Source organism: Coenobita brevimanus, chromosome 2, assembly GCF_032717465.1.
Source record: "Coenobita brevimanus isolate Jiangsu-jjx chromosome 2, ASM3271746v2, whole genome shotgun sequence".
NCBI lineage: Eukaryota > Metazoa > Arthropoda > Malacostraca > Decapoda > Coenobitidae > Coenobita > Coenobita brevimanus.
Window position 1 is genome coordinate 19,727,541 of NC_136955.1, and position 8,844 is coordinate 19,736,384.

Consider the following 8,844-nt stretch of genomic DNA (forward strand, 5'->3'; position numbering starts at 1 on the left):
TATCTTTTTTATCAGTTTTTCCAAGGAACCATTACAATCCATCATGGATGAGGGGAAAATCTATATAAATGAAGAAAATATTTGCGAAGTACTAAACAAAAATTTCCAGTCAATTTTTACTAAAAAAAAGTAGATTTGCGAGAGATGAAACCGAACAAGGATGCCCACACATATTAACAAATACACGTATAACAAAACAAGAGGTCCAAGAACGAATGAGGAAATTAGACAACCGAAAAGCCAATGGCACAGACGAGATTTTGTGTTGGGTATTACAGGAATGTGCAAAAGAGCTAGGTAGTTCATTACATTTAATATTCAGAGAATCCATAAGACAAGGAAAACTACCAGATATTTGGAAGAAAGCAAGCATTGTGCTCTTTTTCTAAAAAAGGAAATAGACAAAATCCACATAAGTACCGACCAGTATCACTGACCAGCGTCGTAAGCATAATGTTAGAAAGACTGATACAAAGAATTTGGGTAAATCACTTGGAGAAACACAATATGATATCAGAAAGACAATTTGGATTTAGAAAGGGAAAATCACGTGTCGCCAACCTATTAAGTTATTATGACAGAGTTACAAAAATAATACAGAAAAGAGATGGCTGGGTAAACAGCATATATTTGGATTTCAAGAAGGCATCTGACAGTACCTCACAAAAGACTTTTATGGAAACTATACAATCAAGGGGGAAACCAAGGTAAACTGTACGATTGGATGCAAGATTTTCTCAGTAAAACGGAAATGAGAACAGTGTTAAATGGAAATTGCTCATCATGGACAGAAGTGACAGGTGGGGTTCCACAGGGCTCGGTGCTGGCACCAATTATGATTTTAGTGTATGTAAAGAATATAGACAGCAACACTGGAAATGGAAGCTACCTAAATATGTTTGTTGATGATGCAAAAAACAAAGGGAAATTACAAACACAGACTCTTGCATAGAGCTACAAGAGGAATTAAATAAGCTTCATGAATGGAGAAAGAGATGACAAATGGGATTCACTGTGGACAAATGTCATGTAATAAAATTGGTAAGGTGAAAAAAGACCAAACTGGGACTATAAGTTGTGAAGTTCAATCCCTACACACATCAGAAAGGGAAAAGAATTTAAGTTTGATTATCAATAACAGATTTATCACCGACTAACCACATAAATGAAAAAGTAAGGTACATGTACACACTGCTTGCTAATATGAGGGTAGCATTTACATGTATAAATGAAGACATGCTTAGAAAGATATCATTCATTAGACCAACTTTGGAGTATGCATCAGTAGTCTGGAATTCACATCTCAAAAAACACATTGATAAGATTGAAAAGATACAAAGGGCCACTGTAAGATAGGCACCATGTTTAAGGGACCTAAGCTAAGAAGAAAGACTAGAAAAATTAAACCTACCAACATTACCGGAGAGAAGGAAAAGAGGAGCCATGATTATGATATATAAGTGTATCACAGGAAAAGGGAAAATAGACGTACATGAGTATATAACCTATTGGGAAGCAACATTAAGAGGACACTGTGGATAATTGTACAAAAAGAGAGGTGATAAAGACTTAAGGAAATTCAGTTTCCCCGCTTATGAATGAAATACTGTGTGCCAAAACAATTCATAAATATCAAGACATGTATGATAAATATGGTTTAAAATACGGGACAGTACGAGCTTGACTCATTCCTGTAAACATAGTTAAGTATGAATTAGGTAAGAACACACACACACGCACACACACACACACACACACACACACATGAGCGCGCGCTGGGCACAACCCGTTGCCGAAAATGATACCAACCTGCATTGCATGATTGATAATGATTATAATAATAACTACAATTCTGAAACTGCTGAAGCAAGATTGAAGGAACTCCATATTTCAGATGATAATTCCATATTCCAGATTAGAATGACAAAAATTCCACACTTGAAATCAGATACTGTGTTCAGTCTTTGAAATATACACAGTATTTTGATGGTAGGGCCAAAAATCATTAAAAAAAACATTAAGAAAATATTGATTTGTCATAACCGCTGTTATGAAATCTTAAAAAGTAGACACACTTAGGAATCTGAAGATACTTTTGTCACTGGCCTAATATTAATGGACGTTTGGCATGACTCAGAATTTGTTGCGGATTTGGACCTGTGACCTTGAGATCAAGGTCGTCATTATTACTAAGCAGATCATGTTCGCTCATGACCCACTACATTTCCACCGAGTTTGGTCAAAATCGGCCAAACTCTTTCCAAATTAGAACTGTCAGGCATGAAGCAGCCATTGTGATTTTCCTGATTATCGCAAAAAGGATTGGTTGGATCTCACTATCAATACGCAGGTGCACTAGTATATAGTATGTTGACGACTGCATACTAGAATATATGCTGCATGGGAGAAAAAAAAAAAAAAACAGACGGCGCAAGTCCTAGGAAAGCAATTATTGTACAAAAAGAAACCTGCAACCAAGATACATCGCCCCTGAAAATTTCAAGTTTCTATCTCGATCGCTCTTGGAATGCCAGCCTTCTAGATCTTCCTCCCCCCCCCACAAAAAAAATAAATAAATAAATAAATAAAATAAAAAGACGATCTCTACAACATCAATAAGAACTCCACAGAATGTGGAGTTCTTAATAATAATAATAATAATAGTAATAATAATAATAATAATAATAGTAATAATAATAATAATAAGAATAAGAATAAGAATAATAATAATAGATACAAACAGTTCAGTACATTATTCTTGTTCTGGAGTCTCTTCTCAAGGGTAACACATGTTCATTCAACATTCTCCAGGGCAAATTCAAGTGGGTTATTATAGTAGGTAGTAGTCAAGGTTAAGCCAGTTTAGTTATATCGTTACAAATATTTCCTTGGGGAACTTCTCATGTTAAAGTCAAGAAGGAATGAAAGCATTCAAACCTCTGTTCGAACACAGCAAACTTCCATAACTTTCCTGACAACACTGACTCAGCAGACATTTACGAAGTTTTTCTCATAAAATGCTAGCATCATATTGTCATCTATCCTTACTAAAGTAACTCAAACACACCGTCGAAGTCATATACTGCAGACTTACACGTGATTCCCAACCTATCACTAAACCCTCCTCTGCCCCCAATCCCCCGCCTCCCCCTCCTCCACACTCACAGTTACCAGACACATGAGGTCTGACTACCTCATCACATTCACTTGTCTCACACCAGTGCTTCGGGAGGTGGGTAATGCGGAACTTTTCCTGACTGTACATGGTCCACTATCTGCTCTCCAGCACCTGTACTAGGGACTGGTAACTGCTCCTCTCCTCCACTGACATTTAACCAAGGATCTCCATTGCGGCACACTTGAGGCTAGTAGCAATCGGCAATGCATTCTGCCTGCCATCCCAACCATTCTAATCAGCATGTAACTCAGATTGCACAAGGGTACGGGAGAGCGGTGATGGTTTGGACACTTAAAAAAAAAAAAAATCTAATAATTCAGATGTAGGCAGTAGTGTAGTCGTGTTTATTTTAAAATGTTGCCTCATCATTTGGGTCTTCAGTCTAATAATAACAAACCTGTAGCTCTTTTTAGTTTTAAAATATAGTTAACGAAAAACAAGTTTCTAAATAGTCAGAACCATCCCTACCAATAATGATGGCTCGCACAGAAGGGTGGGATGGTTTGGCTACATGTGTTACTTGGCACATTCCTAAATTATGTGACTTCGATTGGCTAAAAACCAAAATTTATCAATTCAAACTAATTTTATTAACGTAAAGTACAAAATTAAACTTCAGAATCCCATTGAACCTCATTAAATGTGGTAAAAATAATTTTTTTAACTGAAATGAGCTTCACGAGAATTATGGATAATGAAATTAGCCTCTTTGTTTTTTTTGTTCGTATTTTTAGTTAGTAAGAGTGAGAGCAGTGGAAATGAGATATCTGAGAGGAGCATGTGGAGTCACATGGAGAGACAGACTGAAAAATAAGAAAGTGAAGGAGGGTTGTGGTGTGGATGTGGATGTAATAGGAAGCGATAGGAGAAACACACTGAGGTCTTTTGGACACGTGGAGAGGATGGAGAGTGAGAGACTGACAAGGAGAGTGTATGTGAGTGAGGTGGAGGGGGGGAGAGGGAGGGGGAGGCCAAGGATGAGATGGAGGTATGGAGTGGAGAGGTATATCAGAGAGAAGGGTGTGAGCTGAGAGACAGGGCAATGGAATGGCGGGGGACAGGGCGACATGGAGGCGATTTGTTTATGGCCATCCCTTACGGAAATAAGGCGTTTGGCAGTAGATAGACAGACTTTCTGCTTTAAAATTTTGCATAATTGCAACTCCCCCCCCCTCTCTCTCTCTCTCTCTCTCTCTCTCTCTCTCTCTCTCTCTCACACACACAAATAAATTTTATTCCAACATCCAAAATAATTTCTTCATAATTGTTCGAAAACATATTTTGTTTAAAGTGAAATTCATCAAAATTATGGATAACCTCTTACTCTGCTTAAAAGGATGCATAATTGGCCTCATCTTTCTCTCTCTCTCTCTCTTTCTGGAATATTGACTACACTTCTCACTTTCCAGGCCTCTATTTCAGATTGCAAAAGAAACAATCTCTCGTTTTTATCTATTTATTTCCCTGTTTCTGACTAACTGACTGACTGACATAAGACTTTATAACGCATATTGTAGCCAGGAATAGTTTGGACACTGATGAACCATCCCCCTCCTCAACTGATTCCCCACCTCTATTGTCCGAATCATCCCAAATCTATATAATTAACTGAAGGGTACCCCTAAATTTCACACAAGGGAGTTTAACATTATTTTTCGATATTCACCATAACAATGCATATTCGCTGCTTGACACATTCATGGAATTAGAGCTTACCATATGCACTGAAATTATAACATAGGAGGTGAAAAGTAAATATATATATATATATATATATATATATATATATATATATATATATATATATATATATATATATATATATATATATATATATATATATATATATATGACCTGCATCAAAAAGTCTGGTGTGTGTAGCTTGGAGGTTCCGTGTGGCAGAAACAAACTCTTCCTCTTTCACGCAAGACCTCGCTGCCATGGGTCCCATACCTTTCTCATGAAATGCCCAGTTCAAACCATCTCACCGTCTGAACCATCACCGCTCTCCCCAGAGTTTCCCAAAGATACTTTACCATCAAATTCCTGAGATATCTTTTTAATTGGACCCCCATTATAGCCATGCACTTAACTGGTTTGGGACCTAAAAACTGGGGCATCATAATTAAGTCCAGGATTCAGAACATTCTGATTATTCAACCCTGTAAAGCTACTTTTAGATGCTTGGGATTCGTCAAGATCCACCATACAGTGTCCATTTATTTATTTATTTATTTATTTATTTTTTCATATGCTCTCTGTACACTAACCTGAGGCTCAACAGCGCAAGATTTCTCTACCTCCTCAAATCTTGCACTAATTATCTTCAATCGGTTGTCTACATGCTGTCTGCTCTCTATTATGTCATTGCTCACCTCGTGCTTCTGTTGCTGTAGCACAGCACATACTCCCTCCTTCAATTGTTCCTGTTCTTCGTTCATTTCCCTGATGAAAACGTCCAGCTGTCCCTGCATCCTCAGTTGCAACTCTTGTTGCTCCTGTAATGCCTCTTGAAGCCATTCATATCGTTCTCTCTGTTCTTCATCTTGTGCTTGTAGTTGTTCACTTTGTGCTGGTAGTTGTTTTCTGAGTTCTTTCTGTCCTTCACTTTGTGCTTGTAGTTATTCACTGAGTTCTTTCTGTGTCACTTTATGCTTGTAGCTGTTCACTGAGTTCATTCATTAACTCTATCTATCCTTCACTTTGTGCTTGTTGTTCACTTTGTGCTTGTAGTTGTTCACTTTGTGCTGCTGGATGGTCACTTTGTGCTTGTAGAAGCTTCATGATTGCAGTCAGAGATGCCTGCTCCTGCCTGGTTTGGCTATTTCCAACTCCATGTCGAAGATTTGACTCATTGCAGCACTTTTCTATCCCAACCCCTGGCACCACTGTTACGTCTACATCCCACACTGCCACAGGTTCCAACAGCAGTAGTTCAGTATATGAAAGACATCGCCCAGTGAACCATTCTTCGTTGGGTCAGCCTTTCAATGTACTCGTACACAAGATCAACTCAGGCGTCATAACAACACAGGCTTCTCACGTTCGTTGTCTTTATTACCTCCACCAAGGTGGTTGGAGGTTATGTCTTACCCTGTGTTTGTTGGTCTGTCTGTTAAAAAGATTACTCAAAAAGTTATGAATGGATTTTGATGAAATTTAATGGAAGTGTACGACATGGGCAATGCAAGAAATTATTAAATTTTGGTCCAGATCTGGAGTATCCCACACAGTATCTCCAAAAGTTTCCAATTAATTCAAATAAATTTTGTGGAAAGGTGGGCCATGGACCAAGAAACAATTGGTTAAATCTTAGGATGGATCTGGATCCGGATCCTATTTCCATGGATCTGCTAGCAGGATTACTCAAAAAGTTATGAACGGATTTTACTGAGACTTTGTGAATGGGTGGGCCATGGGCCAAGGAAAAAATAATTAAGTTTGGGGATGGATCCAGATCCGGATCCAGTGTAACCTGCACATTATCTTCAGAAGTTCTCAATGAATTTCAATGAAACGTTGCGGAAAGGTGGGCTATGGACGAAGAAAGAATTTATTAAATTGGGGGGCAGAGCCGGATCCAGATCTGGATCCTATATCAACGGATCCGGATCCGGATTCTTTTTAATGAAAATGGCATTGGCGGGCGTATGCACTTTCTGAGCGCTATCTAGTTTTCCAAGTAATTACACTTTCCGCTTCACAACTCCAGAGCTACACTAACTTCACAAGGCCACAAGTAAAACTAAAACTGAAACTCCTCTGTTCCTTCCCTCATCCTTTTATAATCTTCCTCGCTTCTTGATTGTTCTAGGTGCTCCTTGTGACAACAGTTCTAAGCCAGAGGCATCCACAATACTCGTATACCAGAGGTTTCTTACAATACCGTATGTAGCACTCTAAATGCTTTAGCGTACAAACTGAAATTAAATATGGATATTACATCCAAATAAAACACTATAGAGAAAATGAATAAAAATTAATGCATAACTTTTAAAAATACCTTCGCTCACAACAGCAAGCTATCTGGCAACTCTGACTAGTAACTGAAAAGGGTGCAAACCATCAGGAATTTTCCACCCAGCTAGCGCTCCTGCTTCTTAACACTAATTTAGATGTTTTCCCTGATTCTTTCTTGGTGTAGGATTGATGTTTTGTTAATATTAGCTTATCATATAAGGTGGTAACACAGGTTATTCAACAGAGAAGATGAGGTAATTGATAAGAAATCAGTCCCCTTATCTTCAGACTCATATTCTGATAACCCGTTATCGACCTCACTTGCCGACAGCATTACTTCTTTGTCATATTGTTGATAGGAGAAAACTAAGTTTCCTGTTTCTCATATTTGTCTTGAAAAAAAAAAAAATCCTATAACACAAAAGGATGTAATATACCAATTACCCACCTAGCACAGCTTGGAACTGTCATTTATATCATACATCAAAATAGTCACTTATCTTGTGATTACACAGCCAAATGATATGAAACGAACGTTAATAGCCTTATTATGATGTTGCTTTCACTCTTCCATGCCCATTTTGTAATAAAAATGGAGGAAAGCTGAGAAACAGAGGCATTAAATTCCCATACATGTGATCAGCTGGCTTTTGCTTATGTTACATAGTTTGCTTATAGCCACGTAAGTACAGCACGAATCGTTGTGTTGTACGGTCATGAACACTAATAAGGAGACAGTGTAGTCTACCACTAGACGGCAGGTTAATCGCACGCGTCCAACCTCCAACTCCCCTTGCCCCATCAATACACAAATTTGTTAGGCGGATGGATCGTAGATCTGAGGCTTCACTCACTCTCACTTCTTGCCGCATGTAATATTACTTTCAATTCTACTATTAGATGTATTATTACGAGCATAGATTCATCTTCACTTCCAGAAGAAGTAATAATATCGAAGTTTTACCAGAATTCAAATTACTGACCCTAATGTATAGAGTTTAGTTTCTAAATAATTATCCAACGTCTTCTAAACGATATAATAAAATCCAAGTAACAGGGACAAGTTGTATTATTACTAGCCACATAGGTCCCTCTCCTGCTTTGTCATCTGGAGAGCCACATATCCACCTACCCACTCAACCACTTGCTCATTCAATCACCTACCGATTGAACACAATCCACCGACCTCATCCCGGCCACTCACCCTGCCCACCCACCTGGACGAACTACCCAGCCCACTGATTCCGGTCATCCACTCTGCCTACCTACGAAGCTCACCTAACATTGCCATTCAACATTTCACTCACTCACCCTGAACCCATCCAGCCACCCAGCCCACCAACCAAACCATCCACGCAGAGCATCCTTGCCATGCAATCTTTGCTACCCTGGCGACCCACCATGCCCACTCACCTTGGGGACCCACTCTCCCTGAATATTCCGACGACCCATCTTGCCCACCGACCCCTACCACCCACGAATTCCATCCATCCTGCTCACCCAATAATGCCATCCATCACATTCACCTACACAGTCCTCCCACTGTACCCAACCACCTCTCCGCGAAAACTCACCTACCTTTCCCACCCACTCCACCCTCGGAACCCACCCATCCTATCCACTCACTCCTCCCACCGACCCACCCGTCCATCCACATGCCCAACCATCCTTCTTGCACAACCCCATTCACCCCCTTCCCATCCCAG